Raw genomic sequence first — 6,481 nt, 5'->3', positions numbered from 1 at the left:
GGTGTGAGAGAGAGAGAGGGAGAGAGAGAGAGAGAGAGAGAGAGAGAGAGAGAGAGAGAGAGAGAGAGAGAGAGAGAGAGAGAGAAGCAGACAGACAGACACAAACACATATTTGAATGAAACACTTACAATGATATAAAATAGTCAATCTGGTAACTCTTATACCCTCGTGATACACTGCAAGTTACTATAACAACCCTGTGGTCTGACTATAAATTTCAGTGTCTCAAAAGAAATATGGATAAATATACACATGCATACTACTCACAACACCAATATTAAATACACTGGGAAACCTATCAATTACAACTAAAAGAATACTGAAATATAGTGGCATAAACTATAGGCACTAACAAATTTCATAAACACAAATGCAAAAAGAGACTCCCTAACCTCAACCAGAAATGATTTCAAATACCTTAGCGCTTTCTGATTCATAAGTTAATATTTTCAAGTTATGACTTTTAGGTTTTATATTAAGTGAAAGCCTTAGGCATCAAAACTTTACAATAAAAAAGTAACTGGCCGGGCAGCGGTGGAGCACGCCTTTAATCTCAGCACTTGGGAGGAAGAGGCAGGCAGATTTCTTAGTTTGAGGCCAGCCTGGTCTACAAAGTGAGTTCCAGGACAGCCAGGACTACACAAAGAAACCCTGTCTCGAAAAATGAAAATCAACAACAACAACAACAAAAAGTAACTGGAAGGATTCACCATATAGGCTCTTAATTTGCATTAATATTCCGTAATTTAGCAACACATTACTTTTAGAAGCCATTAAGGCTATCTCCTCTCTCTCATTTGCTAGAAATTTGTCAAAAGGTAAAATTGAAGTTTGTATGTGGCTCAGATGGTATGTATGAGAACTTGAATTCTTTTCCTTGCAAAAATATTCATAAATATAATTTAAAATGAGGTCCAAGTGGGCTGGGGAAATAGGGATAACATTCTGCCAAATTAGGAGTAGAATTCTAATATCACTAGTAGAATAGAGGCTCCAGATAAGAGAACATTTCTTAAAGCAGATCACATGTTTTAAATATTTAGAAAGATAATGATGATGAGAAAAAGAAAAGTAGATTAAAAGTAACAGTTATGGAAAAAATGTATTATAACAAGGTCATTTATATGTAATTCTATGAAAAATTTTATGTATTTTTACATCCAAAGTTAGTGACCCATATATATTTTTCAATTGATATTTATTGAGCTTGATATTAAACAAGTCCTTATAGATATTGTGACAAAAAGAAGGTATGTTGGTAGTTCCTCTATCAAATTGAAATCAAGGATTCATTCTCCCATGTATTATACTTTTAAGGGATGAAAACTCATCCACTAATCAGAATTCACTAGAGAAATCAGTCCTCCTTTTTTATTATTTATTTATTTAAGCTCCAGATTTTTTTTTCCCTTCCTGGTCCACCCTCTTACTGTTCCACATCCCATACCTTCTCCCTGCCCTGCTGTCTCCAGGAGGATACCCCACTCCCCACCCATCCCTTATCAGAATATTTGTGATTCTGATTTTAATTTAACATTTTATAAATATCATTTCTTGTTTATTGCAAGAATCACAATAAAACAATTCTTTAATATTTCCTAATAAATCCCTAATTCCAAAATCACTTATATGCAAATTATTCTTTATCTAAATTTTTATCAAGTGAAATACATAATTGAAATGGAACCTTCTGGTGTCTTTGGAAAGTCACTTATGTCAAAAAATGTATTGTGGGCACACAGGTGACAGGATGTTTTGCTAAAGCAGACACATGAAGGTGCCAGTCTGTGTACCCTAGTAATCTGTGGAGATCTGGCCCAGCTGGAGTGGCCAAAGAGTTGCACCTCTCCAACTCAGAGCTGGAGCAAAGCTTCACTTTGCTTTCTGTGGCTTCCACTGCCCCGGAGTCTGTGGCAGACATCAGGATGCAGAAGGAGGCAAGGTGTTAAAGTCGCTGCCCTGAAGTCAGTGGTAGGAGGAGGGATGCTGTGCGCACTAGTAGCCAACATCTGAGCCATTGAGCAGGAAGAGGCTGTGGTAGGCTCAAGAAAAATTTAGAGACTACGTCTTGAGAGAATACTTTTTCCTAAGGGTGTTACAGCTCCATAAAACAGGTTTTTCACTCTTTGGTGAAATAACTCATTTACTTTATTCCTTGTGGATTTATACATTTTGGATGCTTGGAGTCTAAAGGCAAATGCTCTCTCTTGGTTTGGCCTGGGATGCCTCATCTACATTATACATAACTGATTGTTACAGTCCTCTCCATGGGATGTCCTGGTAAAGTGTCAGAGGACAGGAACACGGTTGAGAGTAGATTTAGATGCCGACCATTCTCAATTATGAGAAATACCAGGGTTTCTGAATCTGCTAGATCTTACCAAGTTTTCTATCTGGTGGCACAGTCCACTGCCCCATATGAAGACATGTCTCCTGAAACAAATGACATGAAAACATGTTTTCCTAAAGCAAACATGTGAAAGGATGCATGATGTTAAGAAGGAATGCAAATATAACCCAATAGACAGTGGATTTCACTGGATAGTCTTGGTATGCCTAATCCTTCCTTGCTGGTCATTGTTTGTCATGACCTCATCAAAAGAAATGCACACACACACACACACACACACACACACACACACACACACATACACACACACACACACAAACCTTCTGATGGTGTTCTGGTGGCTTCTTACTGCTTCTTCATACTTGGGCCAGTTATCCAATTAGTGAAGTCAAAGTTTCTGGATATATCAGTTGATACAGACTTTTGCTGAGGCATAGCTCGTGGGCCAACATCTTTAGAGGGAGTATAAATAGTACTCAGTGGACAGTGACGATTGGCTGGCATAGCTAGCTTTGCACATAGTCTTTGTTCTTGCACCTTTGTTGATCTTCACTTTGTTGAGACATAGCAGAGAACTGTGGTTGCTCCTGCTGACTTGTGCCAATTTAGCAGAGGCCTGGATGTTTCCACTGGGTTGTGCCACTGCTGCTGATTTCTGTTTGCTATTCTTACACTAGTGTTGGTATCCTGTCAATTGGAGACTGAAATTGCCCCGAAGGAGCTACTTCTAAACAGCATAGAGCAGACCCTCGTGGCTTCTTCTTGATTGACCTCCATTGCTGATTCATGAATGGTGTTTGTGAGGAGATTGCCACTGCTGACTCATGCAAAGTGAACTGCTGATATGCTGACAAAGCAGATTTGATTTGCTCCAAAGAACTATTTCTAAGCAGCCCTATTTCCCCAGTATCCTAATAACTTTTCTTTTATATTACTTCTGGAGGGTGGTGGGCTAGAAAAGAGGTTAAAGCATTTAAAAACCCTTATTGAACTTAGGGTTTGAAAAAAATAAGCCTATACAGTGTCAAAGACCTCTTGAATTTTGACATTAAGAATATTATATACTTTGTAGGGACGAGAGAATTGTACATAAGAACTAGGTGTGTGTTCTTATAACTTATTTACTTTTCTGTCCAATAAAGGTTGTCATTATCAATATTTTGTTATTTTTTCATTTCAGCTCTATACCATAATATCAATTATAGTTCATCTCATACTATAATAACCATTCCTTCAAACCAGAAACATTTATTTATTTTTCCTCTCTGTGAAATCTAAAATAGTCTTAATAAATAAGGTACAAATTTTAACAAGACAAGTAAATATAAATAAACACACAAAATAAGAATTTCTTAATCCATTTTAATTTTTTTCTTTATTTTAACATGGATCTGTTAAGTATCTTATGTCAAAAATTGGGATATATTCACTAACAAGACATGTTGAAAACCGGAAAATATTGTGTACTTAAGAAATATCAGGGAAAGAGGAGAAACTGCAGTCAGGATATAATATAAGAGAAAATAATTAACAAAGAGGAAAATAACATATCAAATTGAAAAAAAATTATCATTACTATGCTCAAGTGATGACTGTCAAATATTTAATGTCCTCAGTTCAAGTTTTACATTAAATATTCATGTATTGTATTTTTAACCCACATTCAAGTAGTTAAGAGTCTTGGTTTAATTTTGAAAATCCCTGCAGGTAATATTCAGCTCTTCCACTGATATTATCTACCAGAATGTGACAGAGTTGAAGTTCGTTGAATTAGATACCTTCTAGGCCTTTGTCTTCACTCCCAGCTCAAGCCAGTGGTAATTATTTTATTTTTAACTGCTTCACTAATTTCTACATAACTTATATGCTAACAGATTATCATATCACTTTTTACTAGAATTGCATTTATTTTTTCATTACAAAACAGTGGTTAGTATATTGCTATAATTGACTTTTAGGCATGTAACATAAAATTATATTGAAAATATGAATGTAGGAGCCCTGATGGGTCAGGTGCGGGCTTCCACAGACTGTCTCGGTGTGGCAGCAGCATTGTGCCACTGCCTCTCCATGCCCCGAGGTCCCGAGCAGGACAGGCTGGCCTTCCCTCGCCACTTCTCTCCGGAGGTGCCCAGCACGGTGACCCAGGAGCCAGAAAGGCACGTCTCAGGGTACAAGATGACTAACGAATAAGAACCTCTTCCTAAAAAGGTCCGAATGAGTGAAACAGACTTCAAACTTATGGCACGGAATGAGTTAATTCTAAGATGGAAACAATATGATGCATATGTTCAAGCTTTGGAGGGAAAGTGCACAGATCTTAATTCAAACGATGTGACTGGTTTAAGGGAATCTGAAGAAAAACTAAAGCAGTGACAGCAGGAATCTGCATGCAGGGAGAACATTCTTGTCATGCGGCTAGCAACCAAGGAGCAGAAGATGCAAGAGTGCACTACTCAAATCCAGTACCTCAAGCAAGTTCAGCAGCCGAGTGTGACCCAACTGAGATCAACAATGGTAACCCAGCAATCAACTTGTTTTTCCTAAAAATGAAAGGTGAATTGGAACAGACTAAAGACAAACTGGAACAAGCCCAAAATGAGCTGAGTGCCTGGAAGTTGACGTCTGATAGGCAAACAAATCATACTCCCCAGTCAAGACTTCCCTGACAGTCCCACCTCGAGAAAGCTGTGGTGGGACAGCCCAGCTGCTGTCTAGCTTTATTCCTGTAACTAATTTATCATAGACATCACATAGGAACTTCATCTGATTACTATTACTGTTCACAGATCTGAATTTTGGATAAAAATGCAATGTAAACATCAGTGACAATGGAAAATAAATTTTGAATAATTTTACTTTAATATGTTTCTTCATTTTTATTATGAATTGCTGTCTTTTCCCAAGGTTGAATTTTAAAGCATCATGCATACATTTGAATAATTCTACTTTTTATTTTTATTCCTTAAGAAGAACAAAGATACTTTCACTTAAGAGAAAGTAATAGCTCTTACAAAATTTTAGAAGAATAGAAAAAGAATGATAAAAATACTTCAAAATTCACGGATTGAAGAGAATTAAAGACTCAGAAAGAGAACAGAGGAACCAGAATTTCTGGGATTACCTTGAAGGGGAGTGTCTTTGCTGATAACTTGATTTGGACTTTTCAGTTCCATAATTATGTGAGAAAAAAGTGTTATTATTATTTTTATAATGTATTTAGGAAACCTCAGAAATTAACATGATCCCATTCTCTACACAAGCCAAGGGTAAGTTAACACAATGTCATCTATTTTTAACAATAATTAGGAACTCATTGTTACTGTGCAACAATAACTGATGGTTAACATACTCTATTCCACTGGCAGTTAAAAGGTAAAAACATACAGCTTAAATTAAATACTATCTTCATAAATAAGAATATTAATATTTCTTAAGAAGACAATTATGTTTTTTATTGAATAAATTGATTTATATTTGAGAAAATATATGTATACAAATTTCATATATGTGGGCTGCTCTTACTTTCCTTTGGCCAATCGTCAAGGACATGTTTTTATGGATCACGTAAAACATGACAGCTTCTCCTTTCTCCATCTGCATCTTCTTCTTCTCCGCATGTTTATCCTCTCATCCAAGTCCAGGTAACCCTGGGCCCTGACAAACCTTCCTAATAGCAACAGGAAGTAGTTGCAGACGAGAATATATAGCCCCTTGTCCTCAGCAAAGGGCTACAGTATTATGTCCAAGGTTCAAGGAAACTTCCTGTCAAAGAGTACAAATTAGACACCTATAGTATCTATTGGCATACCAAGAAAATTTTTGTTCTATCCATTCTATCCAAACAGGTATAACTTATAAATGAACAGTATAAATTTTAACACATAACAAGTTTTGTTTTCCCCCAGATAATGAATACTATCAAGGACTTGATGGGGACACTTAAGACAGGGGAAGAATAAAGAAATGAACTAACTCCCCCTTAGGGTTAAAAAAGAATCTCATAGCAGAGGTAAGACAAAGTTTATTTTGTTTATGATTAAATCTGTTTCTCAAGAGGGGGGCTATAACCCACCTGGAACCTTAACTACAAATTATTTTGTACAGCCTGTTCCATGAACAACAGCCAT

The 6,481-nt window shown here is 36.6% G+C and overlaps 1 pseudogene; it reads left to right on the top strand.

Moving 5' to 3' along the window:
• Positions 1–4,529: 4,529 nt before the first annotated feature.
• On the top strand, positions 4,530–5,020 carry LOC110326734 (annotated as a pseudogene).
• The last annotated feature ends 1,461 nt before the right edge of the window (positions 5,021–6,481 follow it).

Source organism: Mus pahari, chromosome 9 (assembly GCF_900095145.1).
Source record: "Mus pahari chromosome 9, PAHARI_EIJ_v1.1, whole genome shotgun sequence".
Taxonomy (NCBI): Eukaryota; Metazoa; Chordata; class Mammalia; order Rodentia; family Muridae; genus Mus; species Mus pahari.
This window is presented reverse-complemented; position numbering and strand designations above follow the sequence as displayed.